This window comes from Natrix helvetica (assembly GCF_964273705.1).
Source record: "Natrix helvetica genome assembly, chromosome: 5".
Classification (NCBI taxonomy): Eukaryota; Metazoa; Chordata; class Lepidosauria; order Squamata; family Natricidae; genus Natrix; species Natrix helvetica.
In genome coordinates this window covers 84,921,872-84,948,609 of record NC_138551.1, presented here as the reverse complement: position 1 = coordinate 84,948,609, position 26,738 = coordinate 84,921,872, and the positions used below count along the sequence as shown (strand labels likewise).

The 26,738-nt window shown below is 47.1% G+C and overlaps 1 protein-coding gene across 1 annotated transcript in view; it reads right to left on the bottom strand.

Moving 5' to 3' along the window:
- MICU1 (mitochondrial calcium uptake 1) overlaps positions 1 to 25,683 on the bottom strand; it is a 205,935-nt gene extending 180,252 nt beyond the window's left edge. The window contains exon 1 of the mRNA XM_081955835.1: positions 25,523 to 25,683. The gene's annotated coding sequence lies outside the window, so the exon portion shown is untranslated. The remainder of the gene's footprint in view (positions 1 to 25,522) is intronic.
- Positions 25,684 to 26,738: the final 1,055 nt, after the last annotated feature.

Sequence of the window (26,738 nt, the reverse complement as noted above, 5' to 3'; positions counted from 1 at the left end):
TGGACTGAAAGGTTAAACTTCATTTCTTGCCATAGAGGTCCTTGCTGCTGTCACAGACAATATGCCATAGACCAGCCTTGTTGACTCTCACATCTTTCTATGTGCTAAATAACTACTGTCAGAGTCATAGAGAAGAGGGGGTCAACTTATTTTTCAATGCCCCTGAAGATAGGAAACGCAGCAATGGGTGCAGGCTACCGTATTTTTTGGAGGATAAGACACACCTTTTCCCCCCTAAAAAGAGGGAGAAAATCTCGGGGCATCATATACACTGAATACAGCCTTTTTGGCCTCCCGAAATCCTGTCCCCTTCACAAAAATGGACATGCATAGGCTTTGGGAGGCCTGCAAAGTGCTCCTGGGGGCTGGGGAGGGCAAAAATGAGTGAAAAATGGGGCATTTTGTGCTCATTTTTGCCCCCCCCCAGACCCCAGGAGTACTCTGCAAGCCTCCCGAAGCCTATGCATGCCCTGTTTTTGCAAAAAAAACCAGGTCATTTTTTGGTTGTTTTTGCCCCCCCCCCCACTCCCGCCGCAGACCTCAGGAACACTCTGCAGGCCTCTCAAACTCTCTGCATGCCCAATATTTCACAAAAAATTAGGCATGCAGAGCGTTTGGGAGGCCTGCAGAGTGCAAAAACTTTAAAAAAAATATTTCTTCAAAATCTTGGTGCGTCTTATACTCTGGTGCGTCTTATACTCTGAAAAATATGGTAATTAAAGAGAGTTCCAACCTGGAACTATGGAGAAATATTCTGACAGTAAAACAATTAATCAATGGAACAGCTTGCCTCCAGGAGTTGAGGATGCTCCATCACTGAAGGTCTTCAAGAAAAGATTGGACATCCATATTTCCAGGATGGAATAAGGTCTTCTATCTTGGGCGGCGGTGGTGGCCGGGTGGGGGTGGGGGTGGGGGGTGGACTAGAACACTTCTAAGGTCTCTTCCAGCCCTAAGATTCTATTATTCTTCTCATAGACAATGTATACAGGTGAAACTTGAAAAATCAGAATATCGTGCAAAAGTTCATTTATTTCAGTAATGCAACTTAAAAGGTGAAACTAATATATGAGATAAGACTCATTACATGCAAAGCAAGATAGTTCAAGCCGTGATCTGTCATAATTGTGATGATTATGGCTTACAGCTCATGAAAACCCCAAATCCACAATCTCAGAAAATTAGAATATTACATGCAATCAATAAAGCAAAGATTGTACATAGAACAATATCGGATCTCTGAAAAGTATAAGCATGCATATGTACTCAGTACTTGGTTTGGGCCCCTTTTGCAGTAATTACTGCCTCAATGCAGCGTGGCATGGAAGCTATCAGCCTGTGGCACTGCTGAGGTGTTATGGAAGACCAGGATGCTTCAATAGCGGCCTTCAGCTCTTCTGCATTGTTCGGTCTCATGTCTCTCATCTTTCTCTTGGCAATGCCCCATAGATTCTCTATGGGGTTCAGGTCAGGTGAGTTTGCTGGCCAATCAAGCACAGTAATCCCACAGTCATTGAACCAGGTTTTGGTGCTTTTGGCAGTGTGGGCAGCTGGAAAATGAAGTCAGCATCCCCATAAAGCTCGTCTGCGGAAGGAAGCATGAAGTGCCCCAAAATCTCCTGCTAAACGGCTGCGTTGACCCTGGACTTAATGAAGCACAGTGGTCCAAAGTCCTGTTGCTCAGTGGTCCAAAGTCCTCTTTTCTGATGAGAGCAACTTTTGCCAAAAGCACCAAAAACTGGTTCAATGACCGTGGGATTGCTGTGCTTGATTGGCCTCTCCATTCTTCCTCCATACTCTGGGTCCTTGGTTTCCAAATGAGATGCAAAAGTTGCTCCCACAAATTCTACTACAGTATTTAAAAAGTTATTATTATTATTATTATTATTATTATTATTATTATTATTATTATTATTATTATTATTATTATTATTATTATTATTATTATTATTATTATTATTATTATTAATAATAATAATAATAATAATAATAATAATTTAATTTAATTTGTTAGCCGCTCCCTCTCCGCAAGGGACTCGGGGCGGCGTACAATAAAAATATACATACATACATATAAACATGTAGATACACACATATACATACATATACATACATGCATGGAGGAGGTGATAATTAAATATACATTACATTAATAATAATAAAAATTAGCCATTAAAAAATAACCCAAAATAATAATACAATTTAAAAAGGACTGTCAGGAGGAATAGGATAAACTACGGTTGAGCCAGGCCAGATAATTGAAAGAGGTGGGTCTTGAGCTTTACACGGAAGGAGCGGAGATCGGAAGTAATCCTGATGTCAGGGGGGAGGTCATTCCACAGGGCTGGGCCCATCACAGAGAAGGCCCTGCTCCTGGGTGTCGCCCCCCGACACTGTTTAGCGGACGGCACCCGGAGCAGTCCCTCTCTGTGTGAGCGGATTGGTCGTAGGGATGTATGGGGCAGGATGCGGTCCCGCAAGTAACTAGGTCCTGTGCCATGGAACGCTTTAAAGATCATAATCAAAACCTTGAAACGCACCGATAGACCACAGGAAGCCAGTGCAGCTCGCGCAGGAGAGGTGTTACATGGGAGTGCCTAGTCCTCCCCATAATCACCCACGCGGCCGCATTCTGGACCAACTGTAGTCTCCGAGTGCATCTCAAGGGAAGCCCCATGTAGAGAGCATTGCAGTAGTCCAGGCGAGACGTCACCAGCGCATGGGTGACTGTGCGCAAGGCATCCCGGTCCAATAAGGGGCGCAATTGGCGCACCAGGCGGACCTGGTGGAACGCCCCCCTTGCCACGGCTGTTACATGGTCATCCATGGACAGCCGGGCATCCAGGAGGACGCCCAAATTGCGCGCCCGATCCATGGGGGCCAGTTGCTCGCCCCCGATGGCCAGAGATGGAAGCAACTGGTTGAACCGGGGGGCCAGAAGCCACAGCCACTCCGTCTTGGAGGGGTTGAGCTTGAGTCGGTTGTCATCCATCCAGATCCGTACAGCTTCCAAACACCGGGACATCATTTCGATGGCCTCGTTGGGGTGGTTCGGGGTGGAGATGTATAGCTGAGTATCATCAGCATACAGATGATATCCCACCCCAAAGCCACGGATGATCTCGCCCAGCGGTTTCATGTATGTGTTGAACAGGAGTGGCGAGAGAACCGACCCCTGTGGCACCCCACAAGTGAGGGGTCTCAGGGTCGATCTCTGCTCCCCTGCCAACACACGTTGCGTCCGGCCGGAGAGGTAGGAGCCGAACCACCGTAAAACGGTGCCCCTGACTCCCAACCCCCCTAGTCGGTGCAACAGGATACCATGGCCGATGGTATCGAAAGCCGCCGAGAGATCTAATAGGACCAGGATAGAGGAACAACCCCTATCTCTGGCCCTCCAGAGATCATCAACCAACGCGACCAAGGCCGTCTTCGTGCTGTACCCGGGTCGGAAGCCGGACTGGCGCGGGTCTAGATAATCATCTTCCTCCAGGTGACGTGGAAACTGTTGGGGCACCACACTCTCTACAACCTTCGCTAAAAAGGGAAGGTTGGAGACCGGACGATAATTAGCTAGCTCCGTTGGGTCCAGGGAAGGCTTCTTGAGTAGGGGTCTCACAACCGCCTCTTTCAAGGCGGCCGGCAGAGACCCCTCACCCAATGAAGCGTTCACTAGGCCCAGGAGCCAGTCGCGTGTAACCTCCCAGGATGCCAGTACAAGCCAGGAGGGACACGGGTCCAATAAACATGTGGTAGGTCGCAGACGTCCACGTAACCTGTCCAAATCCTTGATGGCAACCGAGTCAAACTCCTCCCAGAATGGTCTCTCAAGACTCGCCTCGGGCGTCTCCACTGGACCACTGAAAGGGACCCATCCCTATATTAATACATGGAGACTTTTCGCTCAAATACAATTAGTTTATAAAGGAGTAAAGCTGTAACAATAAGAGAAAAATATAGGTAGTCCTCAACTTACAACAGTTTGTTTAGTAACCATTCGAAGTTACAACGGTGTAAGTGACTTATGACTGTTTTTCACACTAATGACCACTGCAGCTTCCCTATAGTCAGGTGATTTACATTCAGCTACTTTGCAACTGGTTCTCATTTATGACAGTTGCAGCGCCCCGGGGTCATGTGATCCTCTTTTTCACCTTCTGACAAGCAAAGTCAATGGCGAAACCAGGTTCACTTAAGAGCCATGTCACTAATTTAACAACTGCAGTGATTCACTTAATAAATGTGGCAAGAAAAGTTGTAAAATGAGGCAAAACTACTTAACAAATGTGTCACGTAGCAATAGAGATTTTGAGCTCAGTTGTGACTGCCTGTATCCAGGGGTAGGCTTCAACAATTTCAGCAACGGGTTCTCTGCTTGGTTGGTGGGTGGGCATGGACATGGTGGGTATGGCCTAGTCAACCTCCTGCACCATGGCGGGGGGGTGTTCACCTTCTCCAGGCTCAAGAGGCTTTTCTCGAGCCTCCGGAAGGGTGAAAACCTCTTCCCCAAGGCTCCAGAAGTCCTCCAGAGACTGAAAACAGGCCCGTTTCTGGCTTTCCGGAACTTCCGGGAGGCCCATTTTTTCCCGTCTCAGAGCCTCTGTGCGGGGCCTGCACTTACCTCGCATCCAAAATGGGCCGTTTGGAGAATTCTGGGAGGGGCAGTGTTAAGTAAGTAAGTTCCCCGTTAGGAGAGCGAGTGTGCAGAGAAGCATAATGAGAGTGGTATGGAAGAACACGCACGAACCAGCATACAGAGACACCGAATAGTATAAATAACAGTAGTTTACTATGTGGAAATATAGAGGTATTCAGATTTCAATTTAAAGTCCAAGTCATATACGGTTCAGTCAGTCAGTTATCAATGTTCTCAGTTAAGGAAATAATCCTTCGAACACAGTCCAGTATCATATAAACAGTGCAGCACACAAAGTAGCTAACAGTAGCAAAACCCACAGTAACTCACGTATCCACCAATCGGCATCTAACAAACAGAGAGCTAACAGTCATTCTGGCTCCCTCTTATGGCTGCTTGAGGTAACAGCAACCAATCACATTACAGCAGTACTTAAAGCTACAGTACTACCATCATGGTTTATATATTGGTGACCCAACTGTTAGCTTACATTCCTAACAGGCAGGGTGGGGTGGGAGGGTGAGGTGGAAGGGGCCAGCCAGGGGTGGGATTTGGAGGTTCTCCGAACAGGCCATAACGTTAGCTATGGGTTCTCCCAAACCCGGGCAAACCCGTAGCAGCCCACCCCTGCCTGTATCTTGAGCCACATAGATCTCTACGTGAATATCTTGAGGTTTAAAAAGAACAATGCACACATTACACATTCTTTATTCTACTCTTATGCACACAACTCAGCATTTATTTATAATTTCATGAAGGCAGCCCAATCTAGTACACCTAAGATGCAACTATTGATTGGGAAAGTAATTAATATACCAAGACCATTATGCCATTTTCTGCCTAAGCCAGACAAATAATAAAATCAAGTCCTAGATAGTCCATCTACTTATTCAGAAAATGATTATTTACACCTCTTGTAGACATCTGGATACTAGACAGAAAATTATAAGCAGAATCAATGCGGCAGCAGCCATGCTTAATTTCCCACAATACCTCTGAGACATAAAAAACATTAGGGGGAAAATAAGATAAGGAAAGCCTTAGCAGCTTTTTCAAGTATTTTTATTATTAGTTTCAGGCTCTCAAAGTATATGTGGGTATACAGTTATTGATATTGATAAACCCACATCAGAGGTGGGTTGCAAATACTGGCGCTGCAGGTTCGCTCGTGTGCGCGCTCTTGTGCATGCGCAGAACTGTTCGGGTGGGTGGGCGGAGCCTCCCGCCACCGCCACTGTCAGTTAGCCCGATCCAGACTGAACTGAGGGCAACCCACCTCTGCTTCACATCTACCCAAATACATACAAATATGGGCCCCCGACTTTCCACTGCCATCCCCACAGAGTAGTATTTTTCAATGTGACAAATTTAAGATGTCTGGACTTCTGAACTCCCAGAATTCCCCATCCATCATGCTGGCCATTCTAAAAGTCCAGACATCTTAAAGTTGTCAGGATTGAGAAAAAACTGTCCTAGATCCTGTGACTAGCAATACGTCTACTAAGCAGAATTTGTATTTTATCTTTTAGTGTTTAATATAACAACTTCTTTGCTAACTTTAGAAGTCAGATTTATTTCAGAACTTAAGACTTTGTGATTATTATTTGTATGATCGTGTTTATTCTTAATTTGCACTACATAGTTTCTTAATATCTGTGTAGCACCAAGAGATGAAATAGATCTTGCTAATTTGGTTTGCATTTTATAGCTTAGCTATTTTTGACGCCTCTGGGCACCAATAAAGCTTACAACCCAACCTGCTATTTAGACAGAAAGGCATGCAAGCATCCAGAAAAGTGCTTTCTTGGCTTGCTGCTATGGCCTTCCATCAACTTTGTTGGAAGGCATATTTTGCAATATTCTAGCCCTTAAAATGTTTCTGTTCTGGTGGTCAAAGGAGGCTGACCACTACATAGTACCATTTCATAGTTTGTGGTGCAGTGAAATTCTTAAGAGAGAAACAAACAGGGCTGAACACTTTAAAAATCAATCTTCCTTCCTGGGACCCAAAAACAATGACGGAAGGCAGCCACATGATCCCAGCAAAAGATAAAGCTTCTTGAAAGGGTTATAAGCTTTATATTTATGTGCCTGCATTTATTTATTTAAATAATTTATATGGTTGCCTGTTGTGAGCCAGCAGGAGCTGTTGGAGCTGCAACCAGACTCCGACAGTGAGGGGCCTTATGACTCAGCTCTGGAAGATGTGGAGGACCCTGGACAGGGTTCCGACACTAAGCAAGGATCAGAGAGGCTGGTTGGCCACCAGGAGGCACCTGAGGCATGGAGCAGTGGTGAAAGCCAAAGGGAGTATGCTCCTGCCGTCATGCCTTGGAGCAGTGGGGAGGAGACAAGGGAGTGGTTTCTGGATGCACGGCAACGGAGAGCTGATGGACGTAGAGAACAGCTATGCATTTACAAGAGATGATTGGACTCAAGTGATCATAATCAGGCTCCTCTCAAGGCTATTTAAGGAAGGACTTTCCAAAAGCTGTTTTGCAGGAATCAACTTATCATTAGAGTTGGAGACACTCTCAAGTCTGTGTCCTACCTCAGCAGGCTGGATTGCTGCCAAGGTGTTGTCTGTACTGGATTGCTGCCAAGGTGTTGTCTGTACTGGATTGATGCCAAGGTGTTGTCTGTACTGGATTGCTGCCAAGGTGTTGTCTGTACTGGATTGCTGCCAAGGTTTAAACTATACAATACAATAGTAGAGTTGGAAGGGACCTTGGAGGTCTTCTAGTCCAACCCCCTGCCTAGGCAGGAAACCCTATACCGTTTCAGACAAATAGCTATCCAACATCTTCTTAAAGACTTCCAGTGTTGGGGCATTCACAACTTCTGGAGGCAAGCTGTTCCACTGATTAATTGTTCTCACTGTCAGGAAATTTCTCCTCATTTCTAAGTTGCTTCTCTCCTTGATTAGTTTCCACCCATTGCTTCTTGTTCTACCCTCAGGTGCTTTGGAGAATAGTTTGACTCCCTCTTCTTTGTGGCAACCTCTGAGATATTGGAATAATGCTATCATGTCTCCCCTAGTCCTTCTTTCTCTTAAGCTAAACATACCCAGTTCCTGCAACCGTTCTTCATATGTTTTAGTCTCCAGTCCCCTAATCATTTTTGTTGCTCTTCTCTGCACTCTTTCTAGAGTCTCCACATCTTTTTTACATCGTGGTGACCAGAACTGAATGCAGTATTCCAAGTGTGGCCTTACCAAGGCATTATAAAGTGGTATTAACACTTCACGTGATCTTGATTCTATCCCTCTGTTGATGCAGCCTAGAACTGTGTTGGCTTTTTTGGCAGCTGCTGCACACTGCTGGCTCATATTTAAATGGTTGTCCACTAGGACTCCAAGATCCCTTTCACAGTTACTACTACTGAGTAAGGTATCACCTATACTGTACCTGTGCATTCCGTTTTTGTTGCCTAAATGTAGAACCTTACTCTTTTCACCATTGAATTTCATTTTATTAGATAGTGCCCAATGTTCAAGTTTGTCAAGATCCTTCTGTATCTTAAGCCTATCTTCTGGAGTGTTGGCTATTCCTGCCAGCTTGGTATCATCTGCAAATTTGATGAGTTCCCCATTTATTCCCTCATCCAAATCATTGATGAAGATGTTGAAGAGTACTGGGCCTAAAACAGAGCCTTGGGGTACTCCACTGCATACTTCCCTCCATGTAGATGCAGTTCCATTGAGAACTACACGTTGAGTGCGGTTGGTCAGCCAGTTACCAATCCATCTGGTGGTGATGCTGTCTAACCCACATTCTTCTACTTTATCTAGTAGTAGGTTATGGTCTACCTTATCAAAAGCCTTACTGAAGTCCAAGTAAACTATATCAACGGCATTCCTCTGGTCCACTAATTTTGTCACATTATCAAAGAATGCAATAAGATTAGTCTGGCATGATCTGTTTTTGACAAATCCATGTTGGCTTTTGGCTATTACTTTGTTTGCTTCTAGGTGTTCGCAAATTCGTTGCTTGATTATTTTTTCCAGAATCTTTCCTGGTATTGAGGTTAGGCTGATAGGTCTGTAGTTTCCTGGATCTAATTTTTTCCCTTTTTTGAAGATGGGAACCACATCAGCTCTTTTCCAGTCCTCTGGTAGTTCCCCGGTGTTCCAGGATCTCTGAAAGATATAATTCAGTGGTTCTGAGATCTCGTCTGCTAGTTCCTTCAGAACTCTGGGGTGTAATCCATCCGGTCCTGGTGATTTGAACTCATCTAGGGTAGACAGGTGCTCACTTACCATTTTCTTCCCTATTTCAATTTGTGTTCCTAATTTTGTGGTGCTGCTTTTGATAGGTTGGACTGTTTTATCCCTTTGTGTAAAGACAGATGCAAAACATGAGTTAAATAGTTCTGCTTTCTCCCTGTTGCTTGTCACCTTCTTGCCACTTTCTCCTAGCAATGGACCAATTGTTTCCTTAACTTTTTTCTTGTTTTTAACATGTTGGAAGAAGCTTTTTTTGTTAATTTTTACTTTTGTGGCAAGCCTTTCTTCATTGTGAGCCTTAGCTTTCCTCACTTCATCTTTACAGGCTCGGGCTATTTGCTGATATTCTGCCTTAGTTATGTCCCCCTCCTTCCACTTTTTATACTTACTTTTTTTGTCTTTCAGTTTGTCAGATAGTTGTTTATGCAGCCATGCTGGTTTCTTTTGGGAGCTGTTGTTTTTCTTCTTCATTGGTATTGTGTTAGACTGGGCTTTTCTAATCTCATTTTTCAAAATTTCCCAAGCTTCTTGAGTTGTTTTCCCCTCGAGGATTCTCATCCATGGAATTTTTCCCAAGCTCTCTCTAAGTTTATTGAAATTAGCTTTCTTAAAGTCCAAGACTCTAGTTTGACTTTGTTCTACTACTTGTGTTTGGATAATGTTGAATTCCAATATTGCATGGTCACTTGCCCCCAGGGTTCCTATGGCTTCAACACCTTCTATCATTTCCTCTCTGTTAGTGAGAATTAAGTCCAGTATGGCTGATCCCCTTGTTTCCTTCTCTACTTTTTGGAAAACAAAGTTGTCTGCTAGGTTTGTTAGGAACCTGTTGGATCTTCCACTTGGTGCAGAGTTTGTTTCCCAGTTGATGTCAGGGTAGTTAAAATCTCCCATTACTATTGTGGTGTGCTTCCTACATACCTTAGTTAGCTGACTAGCAAAAAGTTCATCTTCTTCCTCTGCTTGGTTGGGTGGCCTGTAGTATAGACCTATGGCAATGTCATTTCCCCCACAACCTTTAATATTGACCCAAATGCATTCAAGATAGTTCTCATTATTGTTGTGTTCTATTTCTGTAGAGACATAGTTATTTCTTATATATAGTGCAACTCCACCTCCTCTTTTATTTGGTCTATTTCTTTTAAATAATTTAAATCCTTCTAGCTGTATGTTCCATTTGTCAGTTTCATCCCACCAAGTTTCTGTAATGGCAATAATATCATATCTGCCCTCTTTTACTTGAATTTCTAATTCTCCCTGTTTATTCCTCATACTCTGTGCATTGGTATATAGACATTTGAGTCCATTTTGATTGACCTTGTGTTTACTGTCTACATAACCTGTATTATGCCTGACTGCCCCTATTTTCTTGCCACTTGTGTGATTCATGCACATGGTATGACAATCACTATTACATGCTTGGTTTTGCTTGACAGCAGGAGTGATAATCTTACCCACACACACATCTATGTTACATGCATTTATAACCCTATGAATTTTAGTTTGCTGGGGACAGAGATGTTCTGTATCTATTAATTCTCTGTCCCCGCTCTTCAGTTTAAATGTTTATCAAGAAAATCTGTGAATTTAATGCCAAGTAACTCAGTTCCTTTCTTGGATGGGTGCAACCCATCTCTTTTGTACAGTTTTTCATTGGACCAGCTACAGGCTTCATGACTAATAAAACCAAAGCCTTCCCTTTTACACCACTCCTTTAGCCAAACATTAAACTCTGCTACACGCTGGCCCTTCCCTTTTTGTTCCTTATATACAGGTAAAACCTCTGAAAAGATAAGCCTACAACCTATACTATTAAGTTCATACCCCAAGTTCTGGAAATCATTCTGCACAGAAAGTACATCTTTCTGGGATAGATCATTAGTGCCAAGATGTATAATAGCATCAACGTCACAGTCCTTACTTGCATTCTTGACTATCTTAAGAATACGCCTCTTGTCTCTGCTGGCAGTAGCACCTGGCAGACACCTGACCTCTTTTAAAACCTCCTTATCCTCTCCTAAATTAACATCTCTTACGATTGAATCACCAACCAGAAGGTGACTTCTCTTTTTACATACCTTGATCTTCTTCTGCGACTGATGTGTGATACCTGGTTCCCCTTTTCGCCTTTCCGAAGAAAGTTCTTCGTTTTGGACCACGATCCCCTGCTTATTTGAGTCATCATTATCACAACTGCCTTGACCTATCTCTTTAGTGTCCCCATTAAGGTCAGCAAGGGCACTATATCTGTTTTGCTGGGTCACAGCAAAAGCTTTGGGTTTATGGTTCACAGCTCTCAACCTGCCAGATCCCACAGTTGTCCAGACAGCTCTTCTCCTGCAAGATCTTTGTGGTAGAGGGGGCTGATAGTGTGGCTTCACCATAGAGTGGAATGGCTGACGTAGACACCTAGTTTCTGCTTGGAGAGCACAGATTACAGATTCTAGATAGGTAATCTGCCTATGTAGACTCGTAATTTGTTTACAAAGGGGACAGTATCCAAATTTGAAAAGAGTACTGCGAAAGACAGGTGCAAAACAGCTATTACATTGAACTAAGCCAGTCATTTTGAAATAAATAAAATCACAATCTCAAACACACTAATCCAGAATGTATTATTGCTATTTTGGTTTATAGATATATGATTCGCGCGCCGTTAAACTGTGTGTAAATAAAACATCTTGCAGAGACCTTGTTTCGGAGTGCTTTGGTATACGAGAAGGGGGGTCAGAACAGTTGCCTATCTCAATTGATGGTCCTAGGCGGCTCACAACACCCAATAAACATGAATAAAAATAAAACTTTCTCACTAGGCCCATGATGGCAAACCTATGAAACGCATGTCAGAAGTGGCACACAGAGCCATCTCTCCAAGCACGCCAGCCATTGCCCATTGCTCTTCTGGGTTCTGATACGCACGTGGTCAGATGGTCTTCACACATACAGGAACGCTGGAAACCAGAAGAGCAGCTCTCTGGTGCACATGCATGACCCAGGAAGCTGAGCTTCCGGTTTCTGGTGCACGCATGTGCATTGGCCAACTGGTCTTCATGCACACATGAGTGCCAGGAACTGAAAGACCAGATGGCCATTGCGCAATCACGCACCAGAATGACCATTGGCTTACCTGAAGGGTCCTTTTCTGTGCACCGCGGGAGAGTCCAAGCAATGGGTTAATTCACTCTGGTTGCCCTGGATACTGAGGAACTTTTTTTCTCCCTTTAACCACACCTCCTCGTGTGATCACAGCCAGAATAATTTCCGAAAAGTCAATCTGTCGAGAGGATGGAGCGAAGGCGTCCAAGGAGTTTCCAGTTGAAAAAAGAGGGAAGAATCCCCGGGCCGAAGACCAGGGTGGGTTGGACTCTCCCGCGGTGCACAGAAAAGGACCCTTCAGGTAAGCCAATGGTCATTTTCCTGTGCACCGCTTGGAGAGTCCAAGCAATGGGACATACCCAAGTTATTGTCCGATTGGGAGGGCAGAGTCAGAGTCCCGGGATTCGGTCGAAGACACGACCCCTTGAAGTACCCTCCTGCCGAAGGACGCCTCAGCCGAGGCGTAAACGTCCAGTTTGTAATGACGGATGAAGGGCGACGGGGAGGACCACGTAGCCGCCTTACAAATGTCTAGTATCGATGCCTGGGTGGCCCAGGCCGCCGTGGTAGCCGCGCTGCGAGTGGAATGCGCAGTGATGCCTCGGGGCACCGATCTGGACTGACTTTCGTAGGCCAGGGCGATGCAGGCGCGCAGCCACCTGCCAACAGTAGAAGAGGAGACTTTCTTGCCCAGGGAACCTGGATGAAATGACACGAATAAGGACTCCGACTTCCGGAATTCGGAGGTGCGGGCGATGTATGTTTTCAGTGCCCTTCTCACGTCCAACATGTGCCACTGTCGTTCCCTGGGATGTGACGGTCTCGGACAGAAATCAGGAATCACGATTTCTTGCGTTCTATGAAACCAAGTATTAACCTTTGGAATAAAGGTAGGGTCCAGTCTCAACACCACCCTATCTGGGTGGACGGTACATAGGTCCTGGCGAACTGACAGGGCTGCCAGTTCTGAAATACGACGAGCTGACGTCACGGCGATGAGGAATGCCGTTTTTAGGGTAAGAAGACGCAGCGGCGTAGTGCTGAGAGGCTCGAAGGGTGGAGCGGTGAGCGCCTGCAGAACCACGGACAGCTGCCAGGTGGGGTAGCGGTGGACCGTGGGAGGTCGTAAGTTACAAGCTCCCTTGAGGAATGAACGGACCCTGGGCACCTTGCTAAGGGGCAAGACCGGGTCACCGGCCCAAACGGTGGAGAGGGCCGCCACCTGTCGTCGAAGGGTATTTGGAGCGAGGCCCTTGGCAAGGCCCTCTTGTAGGAAGTCCAGGACGCGGGAGACCAGAGCCGTCACCGGGTCCAAAGGTAAGGCGTCGCACCATTTGGCGAAGGAGGCCCACGAGGAATCGTAGATTCGAGTGGTCGATGGTCGCCTAGCTGCCTGAATGGTGTGTATTACCTCCCCTGAGAAGCCCTCGCGCCTCAGCTGGTCCCCCTCAAGTGCCAGACGGCCAATTGTAGCCATTGGGGCTCTGGATGAGTTACGGCCCCCTGGCTGAGGGAGAGTTGGTCTGGAGGAATCTTCCACGGAGGTGACAGGGAGAGGCTGACCAGGTCGGCGAACCACGAACGACGGGGCCAGTGCGGGGCCACGAGGAGTACCTCCGCCTCCTCCGCGATGATCCTGTGGATGACTTGTGGAATCAGGGGCAGCGGAGGAAAGGCATAAAGTAGGCCCCGGGGCCAAGGAGAGCGAAGGGCATCCGTCCCTTCCGCCCCCGGGGACTGGAAGCGGGAGAAATAGCGGCGAAGTTGAGCATTTTTTCTGGATGCGAATAGGTCGACCACGGGAGTGCCGAACCTGCGGGACAGCTGGTGAAACAGAGCCGGATCCAGTTTCCACTCTGCCGGGTCTATGGTGGTCCTGCTCAGCCAGTCCGCCTGGGTGTTGTCGACTCCCGAAATGTGGTCGGAGCGAAGAGATGCCAAATGCCTCTCCGCCCAGCGCCCCAGGGACTCCGCTTCCTTCATCAACGTCTTGGATCTGGTGCCCCCCTGGCGGTTTATGTGGGCCTTGGTGGCCACATTGTCCGTCATCAATAGGACATGTTGATGGAGAATGTCTTGGCGAAAATGCCGGAGTGCCAGGCGGGCCGCACGCAGCTCCAGAAGATTGATGCTGCAGGAGCTCTCTGCGGGTGACCATTTGCCTTGCACCACTAGATGACCCATGTGTGCCCCCCAGCCGGCGAGGCTTGCGTCTGTGGTGACCACTAACCGGTTGGGCTCCTTGAACAGGTGGCCCTTGAGGAGTGCAGGGGACGTCCACCATCGGAGCGATCTCTTCACTGCTGGGGGAACGCTCACCAGTCGATTCGAGTTGCTCCTTGAGGCCCTCTGGTGAGGAAGGAGGAGCCATTGGAGAGCTCTGGAGTGAAGGCGAGCCCATGGGACGATCGAGATGGCAGAGATCATTTTTCCCAACAGCTGTGACAGGAGGACGATCGGTACCTGTCTCGCGAGCATCACCTTGCGGGTCATGGCCACTAAGCTGTCTAGCCTGTCCTGGGATAGGAAGACCCTGCATAGGGAAGTGTCTATGACCGCCCCCAGGTGGATAAGTCTGGTGGTGGGAACCAGATGGCTTTTCTTCAGATTTAGGGAAAAACCGTGGCTCCTCAGGGTTCTCATTGTGATGCGGAGGTCCCGCAAGGCCTGCTGCCTGGACGACGACTGGATCAGGATGTCGTCCAGGTAGCACTGGAGCCTTATGGGTCTGCGCCTCAGTTGGGCTGCTACAACTGCCAGGACCTTGGTGAAGGTCCTGGGGGCCGACGACAGGCCGAAGGGAAGGGCCCGGTATTGAAAATGCCTGCCGGCATAAAAAAAGCGCAGGAACCTCCTGTGCTGGGGACGGATGGGGATGTGTAGGTAAGCCTCCTTGAGGTCGATAGAGGTAAGGAGGTCTCCCTGACGGATCCCCGACAGGATGGACTGGAGGGACTGCATCTTGAACCTCCGGTAGGCAATGTGCCTGTTGAGGTTCTTTAGGTCCAAGATGGCCCTCCAGCCCCCCGAGTTCTTTGGTACCAGGAAAAGGATGGAGTAGAACCCCCTCCTTTCCTGGTCGGGGGGGACCTGCTCTATCGCGTCTATCTCCAGGAGATGGCGAATCTCCTGGTTCATAAGCTCCCTCTTCAGAGGGCAGGAAGGAGTGGGACACCGGATGAAGTTCCGGGGAGGGGGGGATAGGAATTCTAGGGATAGGCCCTCCCTCACGATCTGGAGGACCCAGGCGTCCTCCGTGGTCTGGACCCAATGGTGGGCGAATAGCTGGAGGCGCCCCCCTATGGGTGACGGGCCCGGGCAGTCACTTAGATTTGCGGAAGGGCCTGTTAGAGGCACCTCCGCGGTTGGATTTACGGAAACCGAATTGTTGTCTACCTCTGTCCTTAAAGGAGGACCTGTCCTGGAACCTGTCCCCTGACTGACCGGCCGGTCGGTAGGGCGGGGAGAAGGAAGTAGAGGTAGAGGGTTCAGGGGCACGAAAGGGCTGCCTCCTGGGGTATGGAGCGGACTTGCGGTCCTGCTTTTTTGTGGTGGAAGGCAAAATCTTCCTTTTATCTTTGGATTCAATGAGGAGAGGCTCAAGCGCCTCCCCAAATAATTTGGCGCCCTTAAAGGGGGCTGAGGCCAGCTTCCACTTGTGCTTCTGGTCCGCCTGCCAGTGGCGGAGCCAGATCAGGCGGCGTGAGGTGACGTTGGCCGCCAAGGCTCTAGAAGCAAATTTAGAAGCGTTAAGGGATGCGTCCGCCGCATATTGGGAGGCCGCAATAATTTTTGAAATATCCTGGCGGAGGCGCAAGTCTCCTGCCGGGATTTTGGTCAACAGTTCCCTTAGCCATATAACGGAGGCCCTGTTAAAAAAGGAGGCGGAAGAGGAGGCTTTGATGGCCCAGGCAGCCGCCAGGTGGGCCTTATGGCACACCCTCTCCGCCTTCTTATCCTCCGCCTTGAGTCCATCCAGCAGTTCTGCTGGGAGGGAAGAGTTGGAGGTTAGGGCAGTGATAGGTGGTTCCACGGCTGGGAGAACCAAAAGGTCTTCCAAGGTGGGGTCCATAGAGTAAAGTTTCTTGTCTGCCCCGCTGGGGGAAGACAAGGTGGCTGGTTGGGCCCACTGGCGTTGGATCACGTCCAGGAACAAGCCCGGAACCGGGACCAGTTCCTGTTGGGGGGCCGGGACGTCGAACATGGCCGCATTGGGATTTTCGGGAACAGCATCGGCCGAAGGTTGGGCCGGCTTAGGTTTAATCCCTACCCTGGTAGCTAGTTTGGCCTTACGGAGAATGGACTTGAAAAGAGTGGGTTTGAAAAGTCCGGAAAAGGCAGGGGCTTCCGGGGGGAGGCCCTCGTCTTCAGATAGCTCCAGGCCGTCCAGGTCAGCGTCCTCGATGACGGAGGTTTCGCTGACCACGGATGACTCAAGAGACGGATGGCGGGCACGCTTGGCTGGAGGAGGGGCCGCCGGGCCCCGGGAAGAGGTCCCTGGCCCCGAAGGGGGAGGGGAGCGCTTTTGGAGGCCCTCAGCAATGCCTCTGGCGATAGCACGATCGACCAAAGCCTGCACGCGCGGTGACAGCTCGGGCTCCTGATCAGAATCTGATCCCGGGTCCCTGGGTTCTTGGGGATGGTAGTGAGAACCCCCAGCCGGGGGAGCCCTGGTGTGACCCTCTGGAACTGGGTCCTGCTCATATGACCAGGACGGGGCAGGAGAAGTTGGTTCCGCCAGTGATCTGTCCGGGGACAGATCCTGAGACTCTACCTCCTCATTCAGCAATGCCAAGATATCACTTCTGGATGGGGGAACGGGGGCCACTTCTGGGGGGGACCCTGTCTCAGCCTGGCGCCGGGCCTTCTCAAATTGTTTATCAAGGGCCCGCTGGCGTCTCTCAGCGTCCTTGGTTTCGGCTGCAGTCGGGGCTTTGACAGGGTGCCTATGGGTGTCCCCTAAGGTACCCTTGCCCACATTCCCACCTCTACTGGAAGGGGAATCCTTGCTAGGGGCCTGAGAGGGGCCGGATCTAGCCTCAACGGAACCTGATGGAGGGAGCTCCATGCCAATGACCGCACAAGGATGATGCAGAACACAGGCAAACGGGTGGGCTGCAGCGGAATTCGACTGGCTACACTGAAAGGCATAAAGAAAAAAGACAATTATGATTAATAATACAGGTATAGAAAAAATTAAATAAATCCATTTCAGCCTAACACCAGTAGCCTAATGGGAGGAGGACACCCAGGAGGCTGAGCTATGAGGTGGGCCTGCAGCTCAAGCTGCAGTAACCCTTGCAGGAGAGGCAGGGAAGTCAGTAGGCCAGGAGACTAGAGCTTTAAAAAAGGCGAAGGCCTGGCCAGACCTTAAGGGTAAAGAAAAACCTTCCCTGTGCCGGTGCAAAGGACACGTGGTGGCCAAATTACCAGCGCCGCTGATGTCCAGTGAGTGGTGGCCGAGGGTCCGTTGGGCGGGCCCGACGAGGCCCTGTAGCCACCAAGCGGCCTCCTGCAGGAGCGTGGCTGAGCGGCAGAGGCCTAAAATTAAAGGCGCGAACTTTTCGCGCCTAAAAATGGCCGCCGCAACAGCGAGGAGCTGGGCGGAGAGGAGAGCGGCAGCCAGGATCAATCCGGGCCGCTCGTAGCTCCGCGGTGGCTGAGGGGTGGAAAAAAACGCAGGGGAGTCAAAAAAACGAAAAAACTAGGCCGGAAAATAACAACCGGGGAGGGAACCGACCAAAAAACAAAGAGAAAAAACCCCCTCGCCGCTGTTGCCGCGCTCTGGGAGCAAGCGGCAAGTTTCCAAGCCTGCAAAAGTGCGAGGCTGTGGAGAAAAAACCTCCCCCACACACGCTTACCTCCTGGCCTCCTAGATAGCTGTGTTGATTGAAGAAGAATAAAAGACAGGGAGAAAAGTTGGTTTTGAAAGAGGAAAAAGGTTTTCCAAATTTTTAGGAGAGTCCAAGCCAAGGATTAATAGCCTGAACTCAAAAATACATCCGATCTGGGCATGAGGAAAATTATTCTGGCTGTGATCACACGAGGAGGTGTGGTTAAAGGGAGAAAAAAAGTTCCTCAGTATCCAGGGCAACCAGAGTGAATTAACCCATTGCTTGGACTCTCCAAGCGGTGCACAGGAAAAAGCGGAAGCTCAGCTTCCCGGCACGTACATGCACACCAGGGAGCTGCTCTTCTGGTTTGTGGCACTCCCCCGCGTGCTCCCGTTTCGGAACTCGTTACCAAAAAGATTCGCCAACACTATATATTCCCTTTCTAGAAAGAAGCTGTAAACCTTGTGAATGCCAGATGGCATTATAAACTTAACCATTGAAAACGATGACTACTGTTGACAAACCTTTTTATTGAAGCAACATAAAAACCAGTCCCATCTTAGTCTGACAGAAAAGGGGGAGTTAGGGAACATATGCCACACAAATTCTTATTACCAAAAGGGAAGGAACTGTTATTAAATTCTGGATGTAAGTGAAGAATGAGTCCCCTCAAATTGTTAAAAAAAAAGAGGGACTAGCAATCCTCATGCAGTTTTCACTATTTTACCTATGCAAAAGAGGATGTTATAAGTTTAACTATTGCAAAAAAGGGAGGTCTGCCCCATGCGCGGGGATGTTATGATGTAAGAATGTTTTTCTACAGTTGTACGGTTAGTACACAGAAATGGTTATGAGACATGCACATTAATCTACCATTGGGATTAAAGTTGGTGGCGGGAATATCAACAACCTCTGATATGTAGATGATACAACATTGCTTACAGAAAGCATGGACGCTCTGAAGTGACTAATCCTGAAAGCCAAAGATGAAAGTGAAAAATTTGGACTGCACCTTAATATTAAGGAAACAAAGATAATGGCCACTACGGAGAACACACAGGTCAAGATGCAGAGTGACAATAAGACCATCAAAACAGTAAAGGACTTCATCTTTCCTGGACACTAACATCGACCAAAGTGGTGACTGCAGCCAGGGGTGGGATTCAGACGGTTCAGACCGATTTGGGAGAACTGGTTGCTCCGACAATCAGCTGAGAGAGAACTGGCTTTCCCCGACAATCAGGTTGGCCCGCCCACCTCCCCTTGAACTTTACTTACCTATATCCTCTCAGCCAATTAGTGTGGCAGCGCGGATTGCTGCACCTCAGCTGCGTTACTCCCCAAGAAGTAATGTGGAAGGTAAGTTTTGGTAAAACTGTGCATGCGCGCAGAGTGCATGTCAGGCGCGGACTCAATTGTTAAACTGGCAGGATCCCACCATTGACTGCAGCCCCGAGATCAGAAGGCATACAGCAATTGGAAGAACTGCAATATCTTTCATGAACAACATCTGGAAGAGTAATGATATCACCCTCACAACCAAATGCAGATTAGTTGACACAATAATTTTTCCAATGGTTACATATGGCTATAAAACCGGGACTCTGAAAAAGTCAAATAGGACATACCCTGTTTCCCTGAAAATAAGACCTCCCCAGATAATAAGCCCCAATGAGCTTATTTGAGCGCATGCACTAAAACAAGCCCTCCCTGAAAACATTGCAACACAGCAGCAGCCATGAGGTGACCACGCTCGCTGCCTCCTGTACCTCAAAAATAATAAAACCTCCCCAAAAATAAGGCCGTGCTTATTTCAGGGGTCAAAAGAAAATAAGGCCCTGTCTTATTTTGGGGGAAACACAGTAGGTGGATGCCTTTGAACCGTGGTGCTGGAGGCGATTATTACGCATCCCATGGACTGCAAAAGCAACAAACAAAGAAGTTCTAGAAACTATCACTTGAAGCCAAGATCGCCAAACCGGCTGACATACTTCGGTCATGTCATGAGAGTATGACTTGAAAGATCAGTCATGCTGGGAGTGATCAGCAGAAAAAAGAGAAGGCGCACCCTATAACCTGCTAGCTGGACACTATAAAGGATGACACGGGATCAGCAGAGCTGAAGGAAGCGGTCAGAGATCAAGGGGCATGGAGAGTGATGATCCATAGAGGGGCCAAGGGACAAACACGACAGAATGGCTGATGATGCTGACCATTTCTATATTACATCAACACAAAATCTGGAACACGTTTACTTACTTCCATTTTCCATCTAGAGCACGCCATAAAATCCATTGTCAAAGTCTACAGCCAAGTTCTCTGATACAACCCTGTTGCATTAGGTCAAGGCTTAACTGCAGTTTACTGAATAACCGATAGCTGGCTGAAGTCACTCAAAACACTGGGCAAGCCAAAACAAACCACATTGTGGCTTAACAAAAGCAGTGTGCATGATATCAGTGAGAGTATATGCATGACATGCTCAGTCATATCTGGTGTTAAGTAATATATTTATTCATTCATAATATTCATCTGGCTGTCCAACTTAAATAGTTTGACTCTGGGCAACATACAAGAAAAAATATCCACAACAAATGCAACATGAAGAGAATAAAACACAACTAAAACAGTAAAATTGTAATCAGACTAAAATATATTGTAACTCATCCAGGTGAGTCATCCTGATCCAAAGGCCTGGGGAAAGAACCATAACTACCTGTGCCATTACGTTCTGGATCATCTGAAGCTTCTGGATGGTCCTTCAAGGGCAGCTCCGTGTAGAGTGCATTCCAATACAGATAATCCTTGGTTAACTATGGTAATTGAGGCCAGAATTAACTGAGGGATTGCCTTCTCCCAGTGGTTTTACCTGTCCAATTCAGTCCTGTAGGTTGAGCATCCTAAGGGTTTCATCAGATAAGGAATGTCACCTGGTAGGGACTAGAAGATGTGCCTTCTCTGCTGTAGCCTCTGCCCAATGGAACATTCTCACCTGAGACTAGCAATACTCAACCTTCTTGGTCTTTCATAAGGCCTTGGAAACCTTGACTTGTGCCCAAACTTGGGGCCGAGTATGGGAAGAGGCCCCTTTCCCGGCTATATTGACATCTATGTTGACAATTTTTCATGGCACTCATATAGAATATGGGACCACAGCATGTCAGGTCCTCCTATCCTCCACTGTCTCACTGAGTCTACCCAAACTCATGCCCACTGTGTCGATGACACTATCCAATCCTGGGTGCCTACAGAAATTAATAAAGTAATAAATAAATTTCCATCACTAAGTGATGTGGTCATACAGGGCAATGTCATGTCATTACATTGTTTAGTGATGGCAATCCTGACTGCCACTGTTAACCAAATCCTACCTAGTCATTAGGTTAAGATACAAACTTCCAATACAAGCTATTTCTGGCTTGGTCCCTCCTATCGTAGCCCCAAGCCTCAGTAAGGTTAAGGATCTGCCTTCTCTACCCTTCGGGCTGCCCTGCGCCCTGCTGGCTCTATTACCCATAGCTGATTTTTCAATGAATCAATCAATCAATCATCAGAATAGAGCTGGAAGGGACCTTGGAGGTCTTCTACCTGCTCAAGCAGGAAACCAGTGATGGTGAACCTTTTTGGCACCGAGTGCCCAAACCGGAATGCAGGTGCATGAGTGTGCATGTGTGTGCTGGAGTGACAGAAACCTGAAGACCAGCTGGCCAGCAGCTGCATGCCTGTTTTTGGGGCTTTCTTGGCCCTTTTTCGGATTGTTTTCAGGCTGTTTTGGGGCTGTTTTCAGGCTAAACACATCCCCAAAAAAGGCCTGAAAATGGCCAGCAAAACAGCCTGAAAACAGCCCACAAAATGGCCTATTTTTTGGCTGTTTTTCGGGCCGTTTTCTGGCATTCCAGCGCCCATGAAGACCAGCTGGCCAGCACACATGTGTGCACCAGAAACTGAAAGACCAGCTGATGACAGCACAAGTGCCCACAGAGAAGGCTCTGGCATGCATCATGGCCCTATGCCATTTGAGATAGGTGGTCCAGTCTTATCTTAAAAACCTGGAGAAATTTTAAAAAAAAGTTAAAAAACTGAAAAAAGAAACATTTCTTTAAAAACATCTTCTTGCTCCTTTAACTGCTAATGTGCCTGGCTTGACCCTTTGCAAGGCAGCTGCTGAGTGAGCCAGACCGTCCTTCCAGTCCAGGAACCGATACAATTGGCACAAAAGATGAACTTGTGTAGTCCCCTTTACCACAGTTGCTCTTCTGACATCCATGAGGACCCACACATTGCACACTGAATTGAAACATGGCACTGCAACGCTACTCAAGAGTGAAGGATGAAGTCTCTCCAGTTTCAGGACTCATGGGGTCAAACCTCATGGCATGTGATCCTGAAATAGTCGAGACCAGGGGGTGGGATTAAGCCGGTTTGGACCAGCTCGAGCGAACCGGATGCTAATTTTGCACCCGGTCCGCCGAACCAATTGTTGCAAGGACCGGCTGGCCCAGCCCACCCCACCCTGCCCCTCCCAGGAGTCTTCACACAGCCTGTTCATCATGCCAGGTAAATACAGGGCCTGCGCAGAGGCTCTGGGAGGGCGAAAAACGGGCCTACTGGAAGTTCTGGAACTCTGGAAACAAACCCGTTTCCGGCCTCCGGAGGCTGCTTTTGCCCTCCCGGAGGCTCAAAGAAAGCTTCTAGAGCCTGGGGAGGGTGAAAACTCCCCCCCTCCCGCCATGAGGAGACCGAGTAGGCCACGTCCCCAATGGCCACCACCACCACCACCCCAGGAACTGTGAAGAGAACCAGTTGCTAAAAAATTTCAATCCCACCCCTGGGACTCAAGAAAAGCCCGTTTTCCTCCATCCAGACCCTCACAGCCTCCAGGCACTGGGAGAGATCTTTCACAACTTCATTTGAACAGTCCAGAGCAGAAATACATAACTGAGTATCATCACCATATTAATGATGCCATATCCTGTCCCAACATATCTGCTATCCCAGAGGTTTCATGTATACACTGAAAAGGAGAGGAGAGAGCTCTAAAACCCTCTGGAAAGCAGGGGAATAGGACGATTTCCAGTCAGGCCATCTTCAGGTAACAGAGCAAACCAGTTTGCAACAGGGTGTAACAGATTAGCTGCTGTACAAATAATATCTAAGATGGATATTGGCCTATCTTCTCAAAAGAGACAGGCTTTTTTTCCCCACAGCATAAATACGGGAGAGGAAAAAATGCTAACTTCATTGAAGAATCTATATTTACAGTTCATATTGGAAAGCAAAGTCCTGGTCACAATTCTTGGGCTGTCGTTTCAAATTAATATCACTATAAAACTTACTGACTGGAGCCCTACTTATTTCTGACGTTTGCCTCCAATCCTGAGTGCTGCTAAATGATCTGACAAATCATTGTGAGGATAACTTTGTAAGCCACTCTAAGCTCTTTAACAATAAGAATATTTTTTAAATGCAAAATATAAATATGGAGTATGGGATTTATGTTCTTGAATATTTACCATACAATTTAGAGCTCACAGTACAGTAGTATATTATAAAAAAAAGTTGTCTTCCTCTATGGATGGTTTAGTCATTTTGGAGTTAATTGTATCACCATTCAGCTACAAGGTCATAAGCACAGATTCACATTAAGCCAAAACCGTTGTTTTGCAGGCAGATTTATTCAATGAATTGTATTTTAAACACATCATACTCTAAGGCTGTCAGAATCTGTATTAGTTTTACTGATGTGACCTAGAATTCAACTGGAAAATCTCAGTAACAATCACAATATCCTTTCAGCCCTCTTTTGTCATATTACTGAAATGCTAAATGGACCAAGATTTTGGAAAGAAATGGTCATTAATTGAAAATTCTGAGAATGTTGCAGTAATTAAAAACTATGGGGGAGGGGAGAATGGAACCGAATTCACTTAATAACTGTGTGATTCACTTAATGACTGTGACGAAAAGGGTTGTAAATTAGACCAGGACTCTCTTGACAACCTCATTGCTTAAAGACATACGTTCCAGTCCCAGTTGTGGTTGCAAGTCAAGGTAGAGTTGATTATTATCAAATAAATTGAGACTAGGCTCTAATTTCATTGTTTTATAATAAACAACTCTACCTCAGGTAATCCTTGGCTGTAATTTTAAGCATTTTTCTAAATGTAAGCCTCCCACGGAAGCAACTAATTGGCTTGTGCAAGTTATCTGTAGAGATTATGGAAAGATTGCTGAAAATCCCCTTAAGGATTTCTAGGCAAATATAGGCCATTAAGAGCGCAATAAAATTTTGTATTCTGTGTAAAGATATATCTGAAATTTGACAGGCGCAACGTTATGAAACAGCCTAACTTTCAAATGTTTAGTACAACTGGCAAAGAGTTGCAATAGGTTTTTTTAAGGGTTTTTAGAACCAATTTAGCTCTTTTTGTCGGATGCTTAAGTTAGAAAGAAGTGTGGCTGAGGTATGCCACGCATTTATCATCATCTCCAGTTATCATAATATCAATGGATCCAGGCAGATACAGACGGGTAACAAAGATGACAGGTTTTTTTTCGGAATCTTCTTAGCTATACAATTTGGGATGAACATCCTTTGAATGGTGTGGGAGTAGGAATGGATTTCCAGAGAAAAAAAAATGGCAGACTACAGGAACCAGGAGCACCACTCAGGTGACCCTGAGGATAGAGATAAACCTCCAAGTGCTCCAACAACCCTCTAAAAAGGATGCAAATGACCAACTGTCTGCAAGGAATATAAATCCTTCCATTCCCCACTATCCTGTCAGAGCTGAAGAAACTTCTTGGATGAGAAGTGAAATGTCCTCAAAGAAAAAACAAGAAACTCCAGTTGCCTCCTGAAAAAAGCACCTGTGGGTCCTTCTTCTGAGATAGATATAGTAGATAGATTATCAACATACATTTAACTTGTTTTTTTTTTTTTACTTGGTGCCTTCGAGTCAGTGGGGACTCCTGCAACTGCAGTTTTCTTGGCCAGACTTAACTTTACACACTGTCAAGGATTTCTCTGACATTCAGGATGAAACACCTCTTACAAATGCCACCAATATTTACCCCACATTATTTATTTCCCATGCAAATTTCCTACTATATTCAGATTGGATGTGCTTCAGAAGCATTCTACATATGAGAATATACATCACACACAGGAGTCCCAGGAAAGAAGGCAAAAGGTTGTATGTAAGCTGGATGTAATGGGACTAGGTGGCTAAGACACTGGGCTTGTCGATCAGAAAGGTCAGCAGTTCGAATCCCTAGTACAGGTCTCCTGCTTGAGCACGGGGTTGGACTAGATGACCTCCAAGGTCCCTTCCAACTCTGTTACTGGGAAGGCAAATTTAAGGGACTGGGGGGGGGAGTTACAGGTGTATGGGGCAGAAGAGTTGCAAAGGAAGGGTTTTAAACACCATGTAAGCAGAGAGCGGGAATAGGACGAAGGTAAAGGAAGAAACCGGCTTTGTACCACAAAAGAAAAGAGAATAATAGGGACTAGCGCCTATTCCTAAAGTGGGAATAGGTTGAGAAGGCAGCTTTCCCCGCTCTGGGACTAGGCAAGAGGAGACTCTCGCCCCGCTGGTCCTTCTCCTTTAGCCATTTGGCTTTGCGTGACTTCCAACCCGGCTGGAGATTCGGGCCCCGCTTCCCCTTTGCCTGCATCCGCCCATTAAACTCTCCCGCCATTGGGAATTTCCCCCCCTCTCCAAGTCTTACCTGTCAGGTCTCCCACGGGGGGCGTAGGCACCTCCCGCCCCAGAGCTCCGGAGAAAGGGAGAACAACGCCGGGCCGAGGGAGAGACAGCCAGGAAACGTTCCGCCCAACCGGGCAAGGCGAAATGCGGAGCCCAGCCCTTGACTCCGCCCTCTCTGGGCTCGCCCCGCCTCCACCTCCTGTCATCCGAACGCAGCGTGCCTACGTCACGGGAGCGCTTTCCCCGCCTCCTGGAAGGGTTTCCCTTTGGCTTAAGTGTTCGCGGGAGTGGAGGGGCGGTGGCGGTGGGCGTGGCTTCTTGTGCAATGTTAGGAAGGTCGCCTTAAGGCAGAGATCTTCAAACTTGGCAACGTTAAGACTTGTGGACTTCAATTCCCAGAATTCTCTAGCCAGCTATGCTGGGTGTTGGGAATTGAAGTCCACAAGTCTTAACGTTGCCAAGTTTGAAGATCTCTGCCTTTAAGACTTTCATGAACAGTCTTAAGAATTGCCGTTGAGAAATTAGAGTCAGGCTTCCTAAAGCAGTATAGAGTGAATCCTAAGGATTTAATTCTGGACGTGACAAAGCTGAGAGCCCAGTTTGGAGAAAAGGTTGACTTGATGAGAAGACAAAGCAAGCAAGCAAGCAAATCGTGTGGTTAAGAAGTCTGAGGGTTATTTCAATAAATCTCTCCAGCAAGAGCTTATTTTATTTTATTTTATTTTTTATTTTTTTTTATTTATTTTATTTATTTCGTCAAGCATGCATTAGACAACATAAATATGTATAAACATGATTTTGGATACATGAAATGGATAAAATAAAATAAAAAGGGAACATTAGGACAGGGACAGTAGGCACATTGGTGCGCTTATGCACAGCCCCTTACAGACCTCTTAGGAATGGGGTGAGGTCAATAGTAGACAGTCTAAAGTTAAAGTTTTGGGGGTTTGGGGATGAAACCACAGTCAGGTAACTCGTTCCAGGCATTGACCACTCTGTTGCTGAAGTCATATTTTCTGCAGTTGAGTTTGGAGCCGTTTACCTTAAGTTTGTATCTACTGTGTGCTCGTGTATTGTTGCGGTTGAAGTTGATGTAGTCATTGACAAGTAGGACATTGTAGTGGATAATTTTATGTCTACGCTTAAGTCAGACTGAAGTTCTGAGTTGTCTATTCAGCTTGTCTGAATGTACATCCTGCACGAAATGTAAAGTTCTAGGGCAGCAAACCTCGATG